The sequence below is a fragment of the Lutra lutra genome, chromosome 7 (assembly GCF_902655055.1).
Source record: "Lutra lutra chromosome 7, mLutLut1.2, whole genome shotgun sequence".
NCBI classification, from domain to species: Eukaryota; Metazoa; Chordata; class Mammalia; order Carnivora; family Mustelidae; genus Lutra; species Lutra lutra.
The window spans coordinates 85,345,627-85,367,857 of NC_062284.1; the positions used below are offsets into that span (position 1 = coordinate 85,345,627).

Consider the following 22,231-nt stretch of genomic DNA (forward strand, 5'->3'; position numbering starts at 1 on the left):
CTCTCTGACAAATAAATAAAATCTTAAAAAAAAAAAAGATTCCCTAGAAAAAGAGAACCAACAGGATTTATATAGGAAGAGATTTATTATATGGAATTGGCTCACTTGATGATGGAAGCTTAAAAAGTTCAACCATCTGCAAACCGGAAGTCCAGGAAAAACTGATGGTGGAATCCTGTCACCAGAGACGGGTTCTTGGGCCCCACAACGATAGAAACTACCAGGCTGGGCCCAAAAGGCAAAGGGATATGTAAGGCTTCATTGGTGCTCAAGCACCAGCTAAACCGAGACACGGCACAAACACATAAAGTTATTTAGCTGCTTTCCGGCAACAGCTGTTCAGACCCTGTTTAGATACAGAAAAATTCCCTTTACGATTCAAAACGCTAATAAGGGAAAAGGGTGGGGGGAGAGTGCTTCCTCCTGATTGGTTGGAAGGGCCTTATTTCTGATTGGTTGGAAGGACCTATTCTGATTGGTTGATATTGGCAGGCAATTCGGGCAGCTCATTGGTGGTTTTTGGAGCTGGCTTGCCCCTAATATATAGCGCTGCATGACCGTTGTGCTCTGGTTGTGTGCTGTGTTTCACTTGGTTCTTGTTCCGGTAGTCCCTCACTGTCTCAACCTCACTCTAAATTGGAAGACCCTGGAGAAACAGGAGAGCAGATGACATAGAGACCATTCCGAGGGAGGGAGACAACTATGTTCCAACTCAGCATTCGGGCGGGACGTAAAAGGGGGGCCAAATTCCTCTTCCTCCTCCATTTTGTTCTATTTATACCCTCACTGGGGAGCGCAACCTACTTTTCTGAGTCCACCAGTTCGAATGTTAATCTCATCTGGAAAAAGCCTCACAGACACACCCAGGAATAATGGTTAGTATGGACACCCTTTTGTACACAAAATGAACCATCACAGGCAGGTAACTGTCTCTTTTTTCCTTATTTGATAATATTTGAATTGTTTCCAAATGAATTTTTAAATTTGGGAGTTTTAAAGCTTTCATTAGTACATATATTATTAGAAATTGAGATGCTTATTTGGATTTTGCAGATTTATTAAGATATTTAAAGAAAACATTTATTGCTAGGCCTGGGACATAAGTTTTTCTTTTAAAAAAATAAAGTAGTTTGGGGCGCCTGGGTGGCTTTGTAGATTAAGCGTCTGCCCTTTGCTCAGGTCATGATCCCAGTCTCCTGGAATCAAGCCTGGCATCCAGCTCCTAGCTCAGCTGGGAGACCACTTCTCACTCTGCTGCAGCTCCCCACTCTGTTGCTGCTCTCACTGCTTGTGCTTGCTCTCTCTCTCTCTGTCAGAAAAATATAAATTTAAAAAATATATATTTTTAAAGTAGTTCATGGGGCACCTGGGTGGCTCAGTTGGTTAAAGCGTGTGCCTTTGGCTCAGATCATAACTTTGTGGGATTGAGCCCCACCTTGGGGTCCCTGCTCAGGGAGCCTGCTTCTCTCTTTCCCTCTGGTGCTCCACCTGCTTGGGCTCTCTCTCGGGCACTTTCTCTCTCAAATAAATTAAAAAAAAAAAAAAATCTTTAAAAAAAAAAGTAGTTTTTTTTTGTTTTGTTTTGTTTTGTTTTTTTTTTTCTAGTTGTTTGTTAACTTTATTTTAATTGAAATGGAGGCGTAACATGTCCTAGAAAAATAAAGATTTGATACAAACTAGACACAGGGGTCAGGGTTGCCCTAGGGGTGAAGGGATCTTTGGTCTGGGGCCGGATGTGAGAATGAGGGCTCTAGTCCGGGGAGGGGGTCTTCCCCAGGCCTCCCAGCACCTGCCTCCCTTCTCAGCAGGAAGGGCCCAGCCCCGAGGCTCCATCGGTGTGGGGCACAGGACCGCCCGGCCTCCACCCTCCGACTCCAAGTGGTTCTGAGAACACTGGACGTCAGCGGAGCTATTAATAGTGTTTGAGGGAGTGACAGGGGGAGGGCTCAGGGGGCTGGAAATCAGCCACGTGGCCGAGCTTTCGGCTCACAGCTAGGACCAGGTTGGGGGTGGCAGCCCCAAGTCAGGACCCCCAAACCTCCATGCGTATCTGGGCACACAGAGCAAGGAGAGGGCTGTAACAGAGGGCCCCGATCCAGAGGACGGTGTTCCTGGACGGGAGCGGACAGGGGCGAGTCCCCCTGGCACCTCCAGGGCTCGGAGAGGTTACGCAGCCTGGGACGGGGGTGGACGCCGTGGGTAGAATCTTGGGCTCACAGCGATGGTGTGTGAGCAGCCCCTCGGCCCAGGCGGTCCTGGATCTCGAGCACCATTGGCAGCAGAGGCGATGAGGCCCGGGGGGCTGCGTGGGGGGGGGGGGGGGGGGTTCACAGCTCCAGAGGCTCTTCCACAGGCACCGACTGCAGCTGGGTCAGAACCTTGGGCTCGGCTTCCAGCCCCTCGTCGGCCTCACCGCCTGCCGTGGACCCCAGGAGCAGACCCTCGGAGTCGGGGTCTGGCAGCCTCAGCACGGTGTGGGAGGCCTGTGTCCCCAGCCCTTTCTCGGCTTCCAGCAGCCCTTCTGGGGCACCTGGCCAGCTCAGTTGGTGGAGCATGAAACTCTTCATCTTGAGTTGTGAGTTCAAGCCCCATACTGGGTGCAGACATTAAAAAATATAAATCTTTTTTAAAAATATAAATTATATATAATTTAAAATATACAAATATAAATATATAAAATATATAAATATATAAATAATATATTTTAAAAATATAAATATAAATCTTAAAAAATATAAATCTTTTAAAAAAATGTAGTTTAATAACATCTAATATTGGGGTGCCTGGGTGGCTCAGTGGGTTAAAGCCTCTGCCTTCAGCTCATGTTATGATCCCAGAGTCCTGGGATCGAGCCCCACATTGGGCTCTCTGCTCTGCAGGGAGCCTGCTTCCTCCTCTCTCTCTCTCTGCCTGCCTCTCTGCCCACTTGTGATCTCTGTCAAATAAATAAATAAAATCTTTTAAAAAAATAATATCTAAGATTACTTCTTATTGCAGTGAATGCTATTTTTTAAAAAGATTTATTTATTTAAAAGAGAAAGTGTATGCATATGAGTGGGGGGGAGGGGTAGAGGGCAGGGGAGAGAGAATCTAAGACTCCACACTGAGAATGGAATCTTGAGTCCGGCCTGGAATCCCAGGATCATGACCTGAGCTGAAATTAAGAGTCAGATGCTCAACCTACTGAGTCACCCAGGTGCCTCTTAATATTATTGCTATTTAAATCTCAAGATCCAGCACTTGAACACAGATCTATAATTTTTTTACTTTATAATTGTTTTCTTCTAATAATAAAACCTTTTATAGAAAAATTTGTACGAGTTCTGTTATAGTGTTACAATGATTAGACTAGAAAAATGTCCCATTTCCTAATATCGCTTATAGAAAGCACACTGAAAGTTTGTAATGAGACATTTAAAAGTCTCGAGAATCTTAATACTTTATTTCTAACACCAGAAAAAAAATGCTTTCTTAGTTCTCTTCATAACCAACTGTGAATTGCGTTAATGTAAAATTCAACTGGAACATTCAACAATAATTTTCAGTGATCATACTGATAATCAGATTACAAAAATCAAAAAGATACCAATAAAAAAGATTGAATGACTCTTAGCTAATGTGTATATTTATCACGTGTGCCCCACTGTGTCTCTCAGACCACGGATAGTTGGCTGCAGTGGTTGTTGGAATAAGCACATTTCTTGCTAAGGATTCTTGTTTTGCACTCTGGTATTTTCTATTCTACTGTGGTAGTCAGTTTCCAAGATGGATCCCAGTGTTCTCAGCTTCTGGTATTCATGTCCTTGTGTGGTCGTCTCTCACACTCAGTATGATTGAGCTGTACAGCCAATCAGGTATTATCTAAATGATGGTGTGTGACTTCTGAGGCTTGATCATAAAAGACACTGTAGTTTCTGCCTTGCTGTCCTTTGGATCACTCACTCTGGGAGAAGCTGGCTCCTGTGTCATGAAGACACCCAAGCAGTCCTATGGAGGGGTCCACATGGTGAGGAGCTAAGGTGTTAGTAGGGTACCTTGTCAAACTTGTGAGTGATTTATCACTTCAAGAATGTTATATAAATGAAATCATATGCTATGCAATTTTTTGGCTTGGCTTTTTTAACTCAGCATAATTCTCTGGTGCGGGACCACAGCTTTTTCTGTGCTATTTGGCTGGAGTAGAGTGGTAATTGTCTAGAAGTTTACTGTCTTGCTAGACTATATCTTTTCTGGTACTTTGGTTTTAGAGGGCAGGTTATTGCGGGGGCTTTTTTGGTCTGCACCCACTGACAGTAACAGGTTGATGCTTCTTGATCTCCAGGTCTGAGATTTTATGAGACAAATAAAACAAAAACAGAACCCTAGGGAACTCACCATCATGTTATTCCTCAGATCCGAAGTCCTTTTGCTAGTCTGTGTGTCTTTTCCATATTACAGAGCCTTCTAATGTTTGTGTTGTATATTTGCAGTTTTAGTTAGTGGAAGAAATAGAGAAAATTATGCCTGCTCCCATCTTCTTGGAAGTGGAAGTCCTCAGGGCTTCCCTCTTCCCTACATGAAAGGAAAATGATTTTTTATAATGTAGTTTTCTCTATTTTTGTCCTTATGGTTTGAATATTTTAGTTGCAGGAGAGAATACGTTGATCTTTATTCATTTGTCCACCTTTTATTATTCACTTAAAACAAATAGAAATAAACTAGCTCTTTGGATTGTCCATGTTACTTCTGGTTGTTTTTATACTTACTTGGATGGATTGAGAGAAGTGCATGAAAGAGTCTGGAAGGTCACGAGCAAGCAGTCTTGCTCTGGCCCCTAAGGTATTTTTAGGAACCTCATACTCAACAAAAACCTCCTCTACCACTGAATTCTACCCCCAAAGTCTGATAAAAATGTTTTCTAATTGACAAGTTTAATGTGGGCTTTATTGTCTAAGTAAATACACAGCGAATGACAGTTCCAACATTCCTTGGCCTTGAGTCATGGTGCCCCTTTTGAATGGCTGATCGGTTTGGGGGAACTCAGCAATACAGTACAGAGAGCTTTCTGTAATTTCAGGTAAAGCCTTCGGGTCTATCCCGAGTGGTGAACAGACCGGAAAGGAGTGTTTGAATTAGCACAGAGCCAAAATTGAACCGGGATCCATTCTTCATACGGGGTGTAGAGAAATTTTACCCCACCAGTGCAATGAATTATTATAAGATCAGAATTACCCACTTTCAGTATAAAAAGACATCCAAGCTGAGGATAACATCCTAGACCCCTAATGTCAGTATTTTTACATGACTTTCTCTTTGGGCTCCCCAAAGGAAAACAGCATCAATGTTAAACTGGATTGTGGGCTTTTGCCCACAGTCATTTGAGCTCCCCTGTCTCTTCCTCCTTTATCTTTGCTTTATTTTTCAGAATATGCATGATCTTTTTTCTGTGATCTCTCTATGCTTTCTATTCGTTAATCTTTTCCCTAAGAATATCTCAGTATATCCCATTTTCTTACCCTTCTCCCAGCCTTCCTAAGATTGATTATATCATAGACACCTAATATTAGTGACCACAACTACTTTTTATACTGTCCTTTGTACCCAGAGCTACCTTCTTTCAGTAGTAACTGCAAAAGAAGCCAGAGAACAAACTGTCCTTGTTCTTCTAAGGTAATTTTAAGGCTTTTGTTGCGAGTGTTAGTCTTGTTCCACCTAACCCACTTTCTTTCCCTTTTTTCTATTTCATGTGGGTGTTTACTTGTCTTGCTTATCAAGACCTGGTTATCCCTACACCTATGCAGTATAACTTTGATCTATTTATTTCTAGAATCGTGACTTTTTCTTGGCAGTTGATATCTCAGATTCTTGGCTAAATTGATCTGGTTCCCGACCTGAGGCTTACTCAAGACCAAGAGTTTGTGGAATCTTTACTGTCTGAGTCCTAGACTTTGGCTTATTTTTGAACATCCACCTCAATGACTAGCTTTGGGTCACTTAACGTGTTTCTGCTCTTCACCCTTCCTCATCAATCACATGTGGCAGCTTTGTGAAATGTGAACTCCTTTTTGTCACATTTGAATGTATGACCTTATCCAACCCTCTCTAGGCCTACATTTACACTTGGAAAATTTGACTTTCCACATCCAATTGATCACGAAACCCTGTCAATTTTGTGTTCTAGAAATTTCTAAAAGGACTGCTTCAGCAGCAAATTAACAAAAACATAATTCAAGCTAGCTTTGCAATAAAGGAAATTTATTCTTTATTACTAGAAAAGTCTAGAGATTCAGTAGAGTTCATTAGACCCATATATTCAAGTAATGTCTTCAGGAACCTGCCTCTCTCCATCTCTCAGCTCTGGTTCCTTCTGTGTGGCTTCACTCTTTGGCAAGCAGAATTTTTTGTGGTGAGAAAGACAGTGCTCTGCAGTTCCAGGCTCACACAGCACTTAGACATGCCTCTGGGTAAGGCAATTGGAGGACTGGGTTCCAGCGATGGGAAGGAGACTTACTTTGGCAGGATTTGAACTCTTTTACCTTGTGCTAACTGATTAAATAAGTGTACTGATTCATCATTACAAATTGTATTATAAATTAGAAATTCGATCCATAGAGATATGAGCAAAATAGAAAATTAAAAAGAACTCTGTTAATCAGGGAGAAGGTGAGAAGGTATGGACAACAGTATCAGATACTGTCCAGTGGACAAGCAGGAGAAGAACTGAAAAGTGTCAACAGGATTGAACAACATGGAGGTCAGTGATGATATGACAAGGACAGGTTTGTTGGGACAAGTAGACAGAATATGGTGGGTTGGGAAATGAAGGGAAACAGAGAGGGAGGGAACATGTAGGAGGGAAATGTTGGGAGACTGATGGGAAGGAGCCAGTAGAGTGAGACAGTTTGAATACGGGATAGAGTGAGGCACTTGAGAAGCTATAAGAGGTAGGGCACTTCTTCCTCTGAAACAGGAGGGAAGAAAAGAAGATTCAGACATAGAGAGATTTGTGTTATTGTTCTGGTGGCAGGAATTTGAGGGGGTCCTTTTGATGGCTTTTGTTTCTCTATGAAAACAGAAGTCTGATTGCCTCAGATTGCCTGCTGAGTGATTCTGCAGGGCTGCGTGGGGAGGGGTGTGTGTGTGGCAGAATTCAGAAGTTTGAGAAGAATAGAGAAGATTTTTATCTATGTTACAGAGATATGGAGAATAGAAAAGTAAGACAACTAGAAAAACATAATTCTGTAGTTTCTTTTCAGTGCTGAGAGGCCATTTGAGGCTGATGACCATAAAACTATAGTAGCTTCCATCTACTTGACTGTGATTTTTCTCCAGCAAAGCTCATAGGACAATTGGAGGAGGTAGGGAGTTGGTGTTACCCGGGGTCAGAAGGACAATGGGAAAATGGAATTTAAAGCTGTGTTCTTAATCTGTAGTCTGTTCTGCCTTCTTCGACAACGTTTTCCATTTCTTTTGTAGATATTGATCTGATCAAGTAATGCTTGTCATTTTAATTTTGTTTAGAAAATTCTATATTTCATATATATTTTTAAAGTTTTAGCATGAAATTGTAGACAGTATTTTGTAAAGAAAAAAATCTTCCGGATCTATCGTTATAGCCTTGGTTTCATTCCTTCCTTTGTGGATGTGTTTGTTCTTTTTTCTTGATTAGCTGTAGGGTTTTTTGTTTTTCTTCCTGAGATAATCCATTCATAGATATCTTTCAATTCCAGTTTTTAAAGCCACCTTTAATGTTTTTCATGCCTCTTTCTGTTTCCTACATTAGACAGATGCTTTGGGGGAAGAGGGACACATATTACCCATCCTCGTGCCCCTAATGACAGTGGACTCTGATGTCTTCCACAACCATGAGATTCAATTCATTTTTATGAGATTGGTTTTCATTTTAGTGTGTGATCATTTTTGTTTAGACTCTGTAAAAGAAACTAGAGGCTTCATTAAATTTTCCCTAGTTTTCTGGTTTAGGACTCAAAGGTATGGTTTTGCAACTTTCAACAAATTAGTGGAAAATTTTACACATTTTAAAAGTTAAAAGACTGTGCTTCCAGTGGCAATGTGGAAAAGGGAGGAGATACCAAAAAGCTCTATTTTATGTTTTCTGAAATTGGAAGTAAGTGCTGAAGTTTAAATGGTTATCCAGCTATCAACTTGGTAACTTTGGGTTAGACCCAAAGTTTCAGTCCAGAGTACTAGGTGGTGTGTATACAACAGAACTGAAGAGGTTAATTTTCCTTCTGCAAAAAAGTTTTGGTAGAAAGTTAGTGAGTGGGTGGGTTAATGGGCATTTGGGCATTCTTGTACATTGCATGGGAGGAGGTAAATACCATTACGGCTGGCATGAAAAGCCATTTGGCATTATTAAAAGCCTTACATATGTGCATATTTATATGTTCCAGAAATACTGCTGCCAAGAAAGTATCCTATGACAATAATATAGACAGGAGGACAAAGATATATGTAAGTACATAGATACTTATTGCATCACTGTTTTGAGTAGAAAATGGGAACTGAAAATTTTGAATAATAGTGATTTGTATAGATTCTAATATACCTATCTAATAGCTGACATATTATGTAAAAACAGGAATGTATGTGTATAAATATATATATATTATATGTGATTATAATACATATAATTTACATTTAAAAGCCTGGAAAAGGTTTTAGTCAAGGTAGAAGCAGGATACAGATGGCACACTCAACTTGAGTAATGTGAGAGAGTTCATATAGGGATTATTCACAAGGTGTAGGCGGGGTATAGAGAAACAACAAGAAATGGTATAGAACCTAGAGCTGGTGAGGGTGTTGGGGATAGGGTATTCTTACCACCTGCAGATCTGCCTGAATGGGTTTGAGGAAGGGGCTGTGAGGCAGGGAGAGCTATGTGGAAATAACTTTTGACAGATTTATGACTTTTTCTAAAGTGTGTAGCTTTCCCACAGCAACTGTACAGTGTGGGTGCTAGGGAATGAATGTCTTGGCCTCTCCTTCCACCCCCTACTCTCTTACCAGTGTCCTTCATTCACTGAGCTCAGGCAGAAATCAGGCTGCAAAGGGGTTCTTTGATGCCATCTATATAGATCAGTCTCCTAAGGCACAGATCAGGGTGGCAGGATTGAGAGGGGATCTGGAGGGACAAATAGAAAATATCCAGATCAACAGAGGTACACCAATATGTTCATAGAGGTTACCCTGGGATTATGGATTGATATTCTTCTAATTTTTTGAAAATGAACACATATGACTTGGGTAATTAAAAAAAAAAAAGTTTAAAAAGTTTTTTTCCTTCCCAAAGGCATTATCTTAGTCACCTGAAAATTACGAATTTGCTTTGCCAAAATTCAACTTGCATTGCCAAAATACCTACACAGCTGAATGCTTTCTCTTAACCCTTAGCCCTTACTTACTTAAAAATATCCTCAGGGTTTCTTTAATTTGAAAACAAAAAGTTTGCCTGATTCTCCAATGTTAGCATTTGGGGGTGGGTGGGGGATTGGATTTATTGGGGGATGAAGATTGATTGCCTTTTGATGAAATTCTTGGGACCACTGTGACATTTAATGTCATTTCATATAAAAGCAGCTTGAGTTTCTCAGAAGAAAGGAGCTTTAAAAACACAATCTAATTCTATAATCCTGATAGAATATAGAATTTAGTTGGGTTAATAGGTAGCATCATTAAAGCATTATTCTTGAAAAGAATTTATTAGGCCAGTTTAAGATAAAATAGCTTACATTATGTCCTCCAGTGGCATGTAAGGGAACATTTATATTATTGGAGCAGCTTTAATGTATACTAATTTTCTTCCTTTATTTTGAGATCCTAGGACTTTGATAATAATGTATAATCATTCTAAAAATGTTGATATTGCCTATAGTTAACTAAAAATGACAATGTCTTTGAAAGGTGTACTTCAGTAGAAATTGTTTTGTATTATTAACCCAACTATGCATTGTTAAACTATTGCTTCTTTTTAATGGCACATTTTTTTAAATTGCATTTTCTATTAGTGCCTCTTCTGGGGAAAAGATGGGAGTATGTGTATGGCATGTAAAGATGTCATCTTTCAAAACCCATGATTAAAAAAAAAAAAAAAAAAAAGCTTAAAATCAGCCAGAGAAGAAAAAAGCATTGTATTAGTTTTCTATATCTGCTAACAAATTAGCTCAGGAGTTTAAAGCAACCCAGATTTATTATCTTACAGTTTTGTTGGTCAGAAGTCTGACATGGGCCTCACTGGGCTAAAAACAAGGTATCACCAAGGGCTGCATCCCTTTCTGGAAGTTCTAAGAAAGAATTGGCTTCCTTGTCTCTTTGAGTGTCTAGAGGCCACTCACATTCCTTGGCTATGGCCCCTTCCTCCGTCTTCAAATCCAGCCCATAACATTTCTGTGATCCTGCTTCCATAGTTACATTTCTTCTTCTCACTCTATTCTGCCTCTCTCTTCCATTTTTAAAAACCCTTGTGATTAGATTGGACTTACACAGATAATGCAGGATAATTTCCCTATTTTAAGATCATCTGATTAACAACCTTTACTCTATCTGCAAATTTAATTTACATCTAACGTAAAATATTCATAGGTTTCATGAATCAGAACATGAGATTTCTGAGAACCATTTTTCTGCTAAACATAGTCCATTTTTCTGTCTCCCAAGTGTATCTGTACATGTCCCACATGTAAAATACATTCACCCCATCTCAAGATATGCAATTATAGCATCAACACAAAGTAAAAAATTTCATTAGCTCAAAAGTCCCAAATCTCATCATTTAAATCAAGTATGGGAGATTTTTTTTTTTGCTTACCATATACATATTACAAACAGAGGAAAAAAGATAAAGATGACTGTAGAGTTCTCATTTGACACACTGCCAGTGAAAAAATAGTGGAACAACCTGCTTTCAAGTAGTGAGGGCAAAATTGTCAGTCTAGAATTCTATACCCTGCAAAAATATATTTATTTTATTCAATTCAAAAGAAGGTAGAAAAAAGAGGAGAAAGGGAAAACAACAGATGAGCCATAGAGAAAAGAAACAGTAATGTGATAGACTCTAATAACTTAACCACATCAATGATGACATTAAATGTAAATGTAAATGGTCTGTAAGGTATAAATGATCATATTGAATAAAAGCAAAACTCAATAATATGCTGCTTACAAGAAACACAGTTTAAATATAAAGACACAAGTAGGTAAAAAATAACAAAGGGGAAAAGGTATTTTGCTAATATTATATAAAAGCTGGAATGGTTATTGATAACAAAGTAGATTTTAGAACAATGACTATTAGTAGGGATGAATAATGTGATTTCCTAATAATAAAAGAGTCAGATTATCATGAGGCATAATAATCCAGAACATTTATGCAGCTAGCAAAAATTCAAAATACAAGAAACACAAACTGATAGGACATCAAGGAGTAGACAAATGCACAATTAAAGTCAGAGATTTAAAAGCCTTTCTCTCAGATTGATGGAACAACTAGACAGAAAAGCAGCAAGGACTTAAAAGACTTGAACAATACTATTAACAAACTTCAGCCAACTGACATTTTTAAAAACCCCATCCAAAAAAGCAGAATGCATATTCTTTTCTTTTCTAAAGATTTTATTTATTTATTTGATGGACAGTGAGAGAGGGAACACAAGCAGGGGGTGTGGGAGAAGGAGAAGCAGGCTTCCCACCCAGCAGTGGGAATCAATTTGGGTGATCCTAGGACCCTGGGATCATGACCCGAGCCAAAGGCAGATGCTTAAGGACTGACCCACCCAGGTGCCCCTGCATATTCTTTTATATGCAACAAATCATTTACCAAGATAGATGATATCTTGGGGCATAGGACATGTTTAAATGAGTTTAAAGGTTTTCATGTCAGGACAACATATCTTCTCTGGTCACTATGGAGTTAAGTTAGGCATCAATAACCAGAAGATCTCTGTAAACTGAAGAGCACATTTCTAAATTCTAAATAATTGGATTATGGAACAAAGAAGAAATCAAAAGAAAAATTTAAGTATTTTGAAGTGAACTTAAAGGGAAACACAACACGCAAAAACATGTAGGATACTGCTGCTAAAATAGTACTTAGTGGGACATTTATAGTACCAAGTGCCTACATTAGAAAGGAAGAAAATTCTCAAATAAAAGAACTCAGCTTCTACTTAGGAAACTAGGAAAAAAAAGAGCAGATTATATCTAAAATAGAAGAAAGGAAATAATAAAGAGTAGAAATAAATGAAATAGAAAACAAAATCAGGAGAGAACAGTCAAGGAAACCAATAGCTGAGTCTTTGAAGAAAACAAAGTGATCAACTTCTAGTCAGAGTGATCAAGAAGAAAAAAAAGAGACAAGACACAAATTACCAGTATCAGGAATGAGAGGAAATCACAGTCTGTGTTATAGCTATGTAAAGGATAAAAAATTATTTCAAACAACTTTAGGCCAATAAGTTTAACAACATAGATGAAATGAAACAATTGCTTGAGAGATGCAAACTACTAAAGCTCTCTCAAGAGAAATAGATCACTTGAATAGTCTTATATCTATTGAAGAAATTGAATAACTCAGATACCAATAAGAAAAAAAAAAAAACTACACCTAGAAACATCACCAAAGACAAGGGAAGCAAGAGCAAAAATGAACTATTGGAACTTCATCAAGATAGAAAGTTTTTGTACAGCAAAGGAAATGGTCAACAGAACCAAAAGACAACCAACAGAATGGGAGAAGATATTTGCAAATGACATATCAGATAAAGGGCTAGTATCCAAAATCTGTAAAGAACTTACCAGACTCAACACCCAAAGAACAAATAATCTAATCAATAAATGGGCAGAAGATATAAACAGACATTTCTGCAAAGAAGACATCCAAATGGCCAACAGACACATGAAAAAGTGCTCAACATCCTTCAGCATCAGGGAAATACAAATCAAAACTACAGTGAGATACCACCTCACACCAGTCAGAATGGCTAAAATTAATAAGTCAGGAAATGACAGGTGTTGGCGAGGATGTGGAGAAAGGGGAACCCTCCTACACTCTTGGTGGAAATGCAAGCTGGTGCAGCCATTCTGGAAAACAGTATGGCGGTTCCTCAAAAAGTTGGAAACAGAGCTACCCTGTGACCCAGCAGTTGTCCTACTGGGTATTTACCCTAAAGATACAAATGTAGTGATCCGAAGAGGGACATGCCATATAAACCCCAATGTTTATAGCAGCAATGTCCACAATAGCCAAACTATGGAAAGACTCTAGATGTCCATCAACAGATGAATGGATAAAGAACATGTGGTATATATCTACAATGGAATATTATGCAGCCATCAAAAAACATGGAATCTTGCCATTTGCAATGATGTGGAATGAACTAGAGGGTATTACGTTAAGTGAAATAAGTCAACCAGCAAAGACAATTATCATATCTCACTGATATGAGGAATTTGAGAAACAAGATAGAGGATCATTGGGAAAGGGAGGGAGAAATGAAATAAGACAAAACCGGAGAGGGAGACACACCATCAGAGATTCTTAATCTCAGGAAACAAACTGAGAGTTGCTGGAGGGGAGAGGGTTGGGAGAGATGGAGTGGGTGGGTTATGGACTTTGGAAAGGGTATGTGCTATGGTGAGTGCTGTGAAGTGTTTAAGCCTGATGAATCACAGACCTGTACCCCTGAAACAAATAATACATTATATTTTAATTAAAAAAAATAAAAAAAACAAAACTACAGATACATATCTCTCATTAACATATATGCAAAAGTTCTAAATACAATTTTGGCAAATCAAATTCAACAATATACAAAAAGGATACATTGTGACCAATGGAGTTTATCCTAGGGGTGTAAGAGAGGTTTAACACTTGAAAATCAACCAATAAAAATAAGTATATTGGGGCATCTTGTGGTTCAGTTGGTTCAGTGTCTGTCTTTGGCACAGGTTGTGATCTTAGGGTCATGGGATCAAGTCCTGCAATTCAGAGCCTGCTTCTCCCTCTCACTGCCTCTCCCCCTACTTGTGCTCTCTCTCTCTATCAAGTAAATAAAATCTTTAAAAACAATTAGGCTATTAACAAACTAAAAAAGAAAAATCATATGTCCATCTCATTAGATTCATAAACAGCATTGTACAAAAGCCAACACCTATTCCTGATAAAAGCTCTCAGGAAACCAGGAATAGGAAGGCACTTCTTCAACCTATAAACAATCAATGAAAAATCTAGAGCTAACATCATACTTAATGGGCAAAGAATTAGTGCACTACTAAAATCAGGAACAAGGAAATGATGTATGTTTTCATCATTTCTATTCAATATCATGTTGAATTATATGGAAAGTACTAGCCAGTGCAACTGGCAAGAGGAAGAAAAGGCATCCAGGCTAGAAAGGAAGAAGTAAAACTGTTCTGTTGACAGGTGACATGCAGAAAACCTTGTGGATTCTATGAATATAATACTAAATGTGACTCTATCAAGGTTGCAGAACATAAGCTGTTCAGTTATGTTATAATATATTAAATACCATTATATTATGTGCTATATGTCAGAATTGTATGTCTATACACTATTGATAAACAATTAGAAATTGAAATAAATAATATTTATATAGCATAAAAATGTAAAATACTTAGGCATAAATCTGACAAAAGATGTGTAACACCTATGTGCTAGAACCTGCAAAATATCACTAAGGAAGTTAAAGACCTAAATAAATGAAGAGGTGTGTCCTGATATATATAGGAAAACTCCATATTGTTAAGATATCAAGTGTCCCCAAATTATCTATAGATTCAGTGCAATCTCAATAAAAATCTCCGCACACATTTTTACAGAAATTAGTGAGTGGATTCTAATGTTCATAAGAAAATGCACAGAATGTAGAATAGTCAAAAACAATTTTGAAGAAAAGCAGAAACAAAAATACAGTTCACGTTCTCATATGACCTTTGTTCAAGGGTTATTACCGAGCTGCAATAATCAAGATGGTGTGGTCTTAGTAAAGACAGATGAACAAATCGATGTAATGAAGTAGAAAGTCCAGAGAGAGACCTACATTTTTTTAAAAAAGATTTTATTTATTTATTTGACCGACAGAGATCACAAGTAGGCAGAGAGGCAGGCAGAGAGAGAGGTGGAAGCAGGATCCCCGCCGAGCAGAGAGCCCAATGTGGGGCTCGATCCCAGGACCCTGAGATCATGACCTGAGCCGAAGGCAGAGGCCTTAACCCACTGAGCCATCCAGGTTCCCCGATACCCACATTTTTAAGACAATTGATTTTTGGCAAATGTGTATAGGCAATTCAGTGGTGAAAAATCTTTTAATCAAAGGGTTTTGGAATATTGAATATATATGAAAAATCCTTCATCAATACTTTATATCATGTATAAACATTAACTCAAGATAGATACAAATCTTAGGGCATCTGGAATGGCTTAATTGGTTCAGCATCCGATTCTTGATTTTGGCTGGGGTCAAGATCTCAGGGTTGTGAGATTGAGTCCCAGGTCAGCCTCCGTGTTGGGCCTGGAGGCTGCTTAAGATTCTATTTCTTCTGGATGAAAGACCTAAATATGAGATAGGAATCCATCAAAATCCGAGAGGAGAACACAGACAGCAACCTCTTTGGCCTTGGCCACAGCAACTTCTTGCTAGACTTGTCTCCAGAGGCAAGGGGAACAAAAACAAAAATGAACTATTGGGACTTCATCAGGATAAAAAGCTTTTGCACAGCAAAGGAGACAATCGACAAAACTAAAAGGCAACTGACAGAATGGGAGGTGTTATTTGCAAATGACATATCTTGACAGATAAAAAGCTAGTATTCAAAATCTATAGAGAACTTACCAAACTCAACACCCTCAAAATAAAAAAATCCAATCAACAAATGGGCAGAAGGCATGAACAGACATTTCTCCAAAGAAGACACACGAATAGCTAACAGACACATGAAAAAGTGCTCAGCATCACTCAGCATCAGGGAAATACAAATCAAAACCACAATGAGATACCACCTCACACCAGTCAGAATGGCTGAAGTTAACAACTCAGGAAACAACAGTTGTTGGCAAGGATGCAGAGAAAGGGGCACCCTCTTACATTGGTGGGAATGCAAACTGGAGCAGCCACTCTGGAGAACAGTATGGAGGTTCCTCAAAAAGTTAAAAGTAGAACTACCCTATGACCCAGCAATTGGTCTTTATCAAAATGTTTTTAGGTCTTTATCAAAAGGATACAAAAAAAGTGATTCTAAGAGGCACATGCACCCCAATGTTTGTAGCAACAATGTCCACAAGAGCCAAAATGTGGAAATAGCTCAGACGTCCATCAAAGGATGAATGGATAAGGAAGATGTGGTACACACACACACACACACACACACACACACACACACACACACACACTGGAATATTACTCAGCCATCAAAAAGAATGAAATCTTGCCGTTTGCAACAATGTGGATAGAACTAGAGGGTATTACGCTAAGTGAAATAAGTCAGGCAGAGAAAGACAAATACCGTACGATTTCACTCATATGTGGAATTTAAGAAACAAAACAGATGAATATAGGGGAAGGAAAAGAAAAATAAGATAAAAACAGAGAGAGAGGCAAATCATAAAAGACTCTTAACTATAAGGAACAAACAGGTGGCTGGAGGGGAGGTGGGTTGAGGGGATGGGGTAACTGGGGGATGGGCATTAACGGGGGCTCTTGATGTAATGAGTACTGGTGTTCTATGCAACTGATGAATCCCTACATTCTACCCCTGCAAGTAATAATACGCTATATGTTGACTAACATGAATTGAAAAAAAATAAGATTCTCTCTCTCCTTCTCCCTCTGTTCCTACCCCCCCTTTCTAAGAAACACCCTAATAGAGATCTTATGAAAAACCTAAAAATATAAAATTGCTAGAAGAAAACATACAAGAAAACCTTCATGACTGTGTTAAACATTTATTTCATCTATATGAAAACAATCTTCAAGAAATCTTGATAAATTGGACTTCATTAAAATTAAAAACTGTTTTTCAAAGATGCTGTAAGAGAATGAAATGAGAAACCAAAGACTGGGAGAAAATATCTTCAAAGCCTACATCTGATAGAAGATACATAATCCAATTTAAAAACAGGCAAAAGATTTGAACAGAGATATCACCAAAAAATATATACAGATAGAAAATAAACATATTAAAAGATGCTCAGTATCATTATTCATCAAGGAAATGCAAAGTAAAACTACAGTGAATACCACCACACACCTTTTAGAATGGTTAGGATGAAAAAGACTGATCCCCTCAAGAGTTGATGAGGATGTAGATGAGCCAGAACTGATATATGTAAAATGGGAATGTAGGTGAGTTTGGGAACTAGTTAGGCAGTTTTATAAAAATGTTAAACATACTCTTACCATATGCTCATTTTGCTCCTAGGTATTTACCCAAGAGAAAAAGAGAGCTTATGCCTATACACAGACTTGAACATGGTTGTTCTTAGCAGCTTTATCTATAATAGCCCCAACCTAGAAGCAATCCAGATATCCCTCAGTAGGTGAATAGATAAGTTGTGTTGTATCTGTGCAATGGAATACTACTCAGTAATGAAAGAGAATGATGAGTACAACAACACAGATGAATTTCAAAATAATTATGCTGAGTGAAAAAAGCAAGACATAAATAGTACCACTTAGGGAAAATTCTCAGAAGTGCAAAGACATTTAAAGTAATGCAGTGCACTGATGAACATAGGGGAAGGGAAGGAAAAAAGAAAAGAAGATAAAAACAGAGAGGGAGGCAAATCATTAGAGACTCTAGGGAACAAACTGAGGGTTGCTGGAGGGAAGGTGGATGGGGAGATGGGGTAATTGGCTGATGGGCATTAAGGAGGCACTTGATGTAATGAGCACTGGGTGTTATGTACAAATGATGAATCACTAAATATTACCCTGGAAATAATAGACTACATGTTAACTAACTTGAAATTAAATAAAATCTAAAAAACAAAGTAATTTAGTGCAGGTCCAGGGTTACTTAGAGTTAAGGGAAGTAGGGCTAGTGAGGGGCAGGAATAGAAAATACAAATGGGTCCACAAATAAGTGAAACCATATGATAATTGACTCTCTCTGCTTGACTTATTTCACTCAACATAATCTCTTCCAGTCCCGTCCATGTTGCTACAAAACTTGGGTATTCATCCTTTCTTTCTTTCTTTCTTTCTTTTTTTTTTTTTTTTACAGCTTTATAAACATATATTTTTATCCCCAGGGGTACAGGTCTGCGAATCGCCAGGTTTACACACTTCACAACACTCACCATAGCACATACCCTCCCCAATATCCATAACCCCACCGCCTCTCCCAACCCCCTCCCCCCATCAACCCTCAGTTTGTTTTGTGAGATTAAGAGTCACTTATGGTTTGTCTCCCTCCCAATCCCATCTTGTTTCATTTACTCTTCTCCTACCCCCTTAACCCCCCATGTTGCATCTCCTCTCCCTCATATCAGGGAGATCATATGATAGTTGTCTTTCTCCGATTGACTTATTTCGCTAAGCATGATACCCTCTAGTTCCATCCACGTCGTTGCAAATGGCAAGATTTCATTTCTTTTGATGGCTGCATAGTATTCCATTGTGTATATATACCACATCTTCTTTATCCATTCGTCTGTAGATGGACATCTAGGTTCTTTCCATAGTTTGGCTATTGTAGACATTGCTGCTATAAACATTCGGGTGCATGTGCCCCTTCGGATCACTACGTTTGTATCTTTAGGGTAAATACCCAGCAGTGCAATTGCAGGGTCATAGGGTAGTTCTATTTTCAACATTTTGAGGAACCTCCATGCTGTTTTCCAGAGTGGTTGCACCAGCTTGCATTCCCACCAACAGTGTAGGAGGGTTCCCCTTTCTCCGCATCCTCGCCAGCATCTGTCATTTCCTGACTTGTTAATTTTAGCCATTCTGACCGGTGTGAGGTGATATCTCATTGTGGTTTTGATTTGTATTTCCCTGATGCCGAGTGATATGGAGCACTTTTACATGTGTCTGTTGGCCATCTGGATGTCTTCTTTGCAGAAATGTCTGTTCATGTCCTCTGCCCATTTCTTGATTGGATTATTTGTTCTTTGGGTGTTGAGTTTGCTAAGTTCTTTATAGATTTTGGACACTAGCCCTTTATCTGATATGTCATTTGCAAATATCTTCTCCCATTCTGTCAGTTGTCTTTTGGTTTTGTTCACTGTTTCCTTTGCTGTGCAAAAGCTTTTGATCTTGATAAAATCCCAAAAGTTCATTTTTGCCCTTGCTTCCCTTGCCTTTGGTGATGTTCCTAGGAAGATGTTGCTGCGGCTGACGTCGAAGAGGTTGCTGCCTGTGTTCTCCTCGAGGATTTTGATGGATTCCTTTCTCACATTGAGATCCTTCATCCATTTTGAGTCTATTTTCATGTGTGGTGTAAGGAAATGATCCAATTTCATTTTTCTGCATGTGGCTGTCCAATTTTCCCAACACCATTTATTGAAGAGGCTGTCTTTGTTCCATTGGACAAGGGGAGATGGAGAGGAGAGGGGAGTTGAGGGAAATTGGAAGGGGAGGTGAACCATGAGAGACTATGGACTCTGAAAAACGATCTGGGAATTTTGAAGGGGTGGGGGGTGGGAGGTTGGGGGCACCAGGTGGTGGGTATTGTGGAGGGCACAGATTGCATGGAGCACTGGGTGTGGTGCAAAAATTAATGAATACTGTTATGCTGAAAAAATAAAAAAATTATAAAAAAAAAAAAGAAAATACAAATGGGAATGAGGAAAAAAAATTGTGCATGCCTATAAATATATGTTAAAACATGCCATATTGTACATTTATATATAATCAGTTTATTGTATCATATGGCAATAATTGTTAAATAAGATTTTTTTCCCCCCAGAAGTTGCTATGTTCATGTTATTTGTTCAATCGGTAATGGGTAATGATTGTGATAAAAACATCCTTGGCTTATGCTTTTGCGCTAATTTTTATATGTAAAATGTTTGGGAGAACACAAAAGTTTACAAAACCCATCTTTTTTCAATGTTGCCTTTTGAGTGAAATACTGCAGTCTGACTATGTAATTATCTTTTGGTTTTTATCCATGAAGTGTTAGCCAATCATTCTAGACCAACAACAAATTTCAAAATCTTTTTTCTTTCAATGTTATATAAATAATAGTGATAAACACTTTTCCAATGTTCCCTTTGACAGAATGTGAAGACACCTGAAATTGGTTCATTATCTTCTCTGACTTGTCTCCTTTCACATCCTCAGCAGGCAGCAGTGTGCATGTCGCAGAATTCTAAAAAGCAAGCACACTGAGCTGATATTGGGACTGTTTGGGTTTCTGGCAATCCTATGATGTTTTTATTCACACACATAGGGGGATTTTAGAAAGCAACTACTGATTCGTTTCCTATGCAATAATTCTTTTTTCTTTGATGCAAATAAAATGACATTTTGAAGCTCAGGGTGCAAAATGTACTCATGAACATTAAGTGTTGGGGAGCCCTGGAGATTCTGGGTAGCAGAGATGCATGAAATTTGTCTTTGAGGGATAATGAAAGCTGGGGAGATTTCTGCCCTGGCTTCTACTTTTGGGTTAAAGATGAGTCTAGAGATTGAGTCTTCACTTAAAGATTGTTCCACAGCTTTTCATAACCAGTGCATTTCAGTCATAAAGGGGTGAAACCAACCTTTTCAGAGTTTGTTTTGCTTCTATTCTGATCTGGTCTCCCTCAGTTGCCGGGTGCCTCTAATTTCAGCTAAACTTTATGGTAGTTTATGGGATCTAAAATAATTGTATTGGTCATTTTTGTTGCATTTCAAGAATGCAGGCATTTAGGAGGTCTCTAAAGGTGTAACACGGAATTGATATGTGGCTGTCAATGGACATTACCTTACTTTTTCTCTCCCTATAATCAGTCATGTACATTTATGGTTCAGAATCAGCAAATGTGACTGATGCTTCTGGTTAGAACCAATCAAGGCAGGTAGTCGGTCACTTTCTAAGACAGCAATTAAATGTCTCTGCATTTCAGATGTTGATTGACATTTTGACATTTGTTTGATTTTTATTTTTTTCCCAAATTGGAGTTCAGATTATATAAGCTAAGACCTAGCACAGTACTCATTAAATTTCTTACCCATGAAAAGTTATACAAATGTGTATAGATATATGTTTTATTTTTTTATTTTATTTTTTTTAAAGATTTTATTTATTTATTTGACAGACAGAGATCACAAGCAGGCTGAGAGGCAGGCAGAGAGAGAGAGAGAGAGGAGGAGGCAGGCTCCCTGCTGAGCAGAAAGCGCGACGCGACTCGGGGCTCGATCCCAGCATCCTGGGATCATGACCTGAGCCAAAGGCAGAGGCTTTAACCCACTAAGCCACCCAGGCGCCCCTAGATATATGTTTTAAAACAATTACTTTGGTTGAAACCTATTAAAAAAAGAAACATTAATTTTATCAGTATATTCTGTACTGTATTTTTCACGTCATAAAATGCTTGATAATCTCATATTCATATATTTTGCTTTGTTTTTGCTCTTGGCTAGAGTGATCCAGATACTTGAAATTTTTGCTGCTCTTTTCTTTTAAATTTCAAAACACTTACGTTGAATATTATCATAGTTCAGTTATACAGATAAGACAAGAAAGACCAAACTAATAATTAACTGAAGTTTAATAAAAAGTCAAATTATATATAAGATATATGTGTATCTCTTAAACATTTTTTTAAAAAAGACTTTATTTATTTGACAGACAGAGATCACAAGTAGGCAGACAGGCAGGCAGAGAGAGAGGGAGGAGGAAGTAGGTTCCCTGCCGAGCAGAGAGCCCAACTCGGGGCTCAATCCCAGGACCTTGGGATCACGACCTGAGCTGAAGGCAGAGGCTTTAACTCACTGAGCCACCCAGGCACCCCGACTCTTAAACATTTTTAAAGCTAACTTAGTCTGGGATCTTACAGCTTTTCACCTGGACACTTGAGATATCCTTTCATTTGGTTCATTTTGTTCTCAGACTGTAAGGTGGTGCCAGTCATTCCCACTCCCTGGTGTTCGTATCCTATATAATCCCCTTCTCTTGAATGTGAGCAAGACCTGTGACTTACTTCTAGCCTGTAGAATATGGCAAAGGTGAAGGGATTTTTCAGATGTAATTAGGGTTCTGAATCAATTGATTGCAAAATCAACTGATA

At 38.6% G+C, this 22,231-nt stretch overlaps 1 long non-coding RNA gene across 2 annotated transcripts; it reads left to right on the forward strand.

Annotated features, from left to right (window-relative positions):
- The first annotated feature begins 573 nt into the window (after window positions 1–573).
- LOC125104200 (uncharacterized) lies at window positions 574–19,396 on the forward strand. 2 transcript variants are annotated; one of them, XR_007128610.1, is made up of 4 exons: window positions 574–875; window positions 6,636–6,733; window positions 8,394–8,454; window positions 19,334–19,396. It is a non-coding gene; the product is annotated as an uncharacterized LOC125104200 (long non-coding RNA). The 2 variants fall into 2 exon arrangements; XR_007128609.1 differs by having other exon boundaries at window positions 575–922.
- Window positions 19,397–22,231: the final 2,835 nt, after the last annotated feature.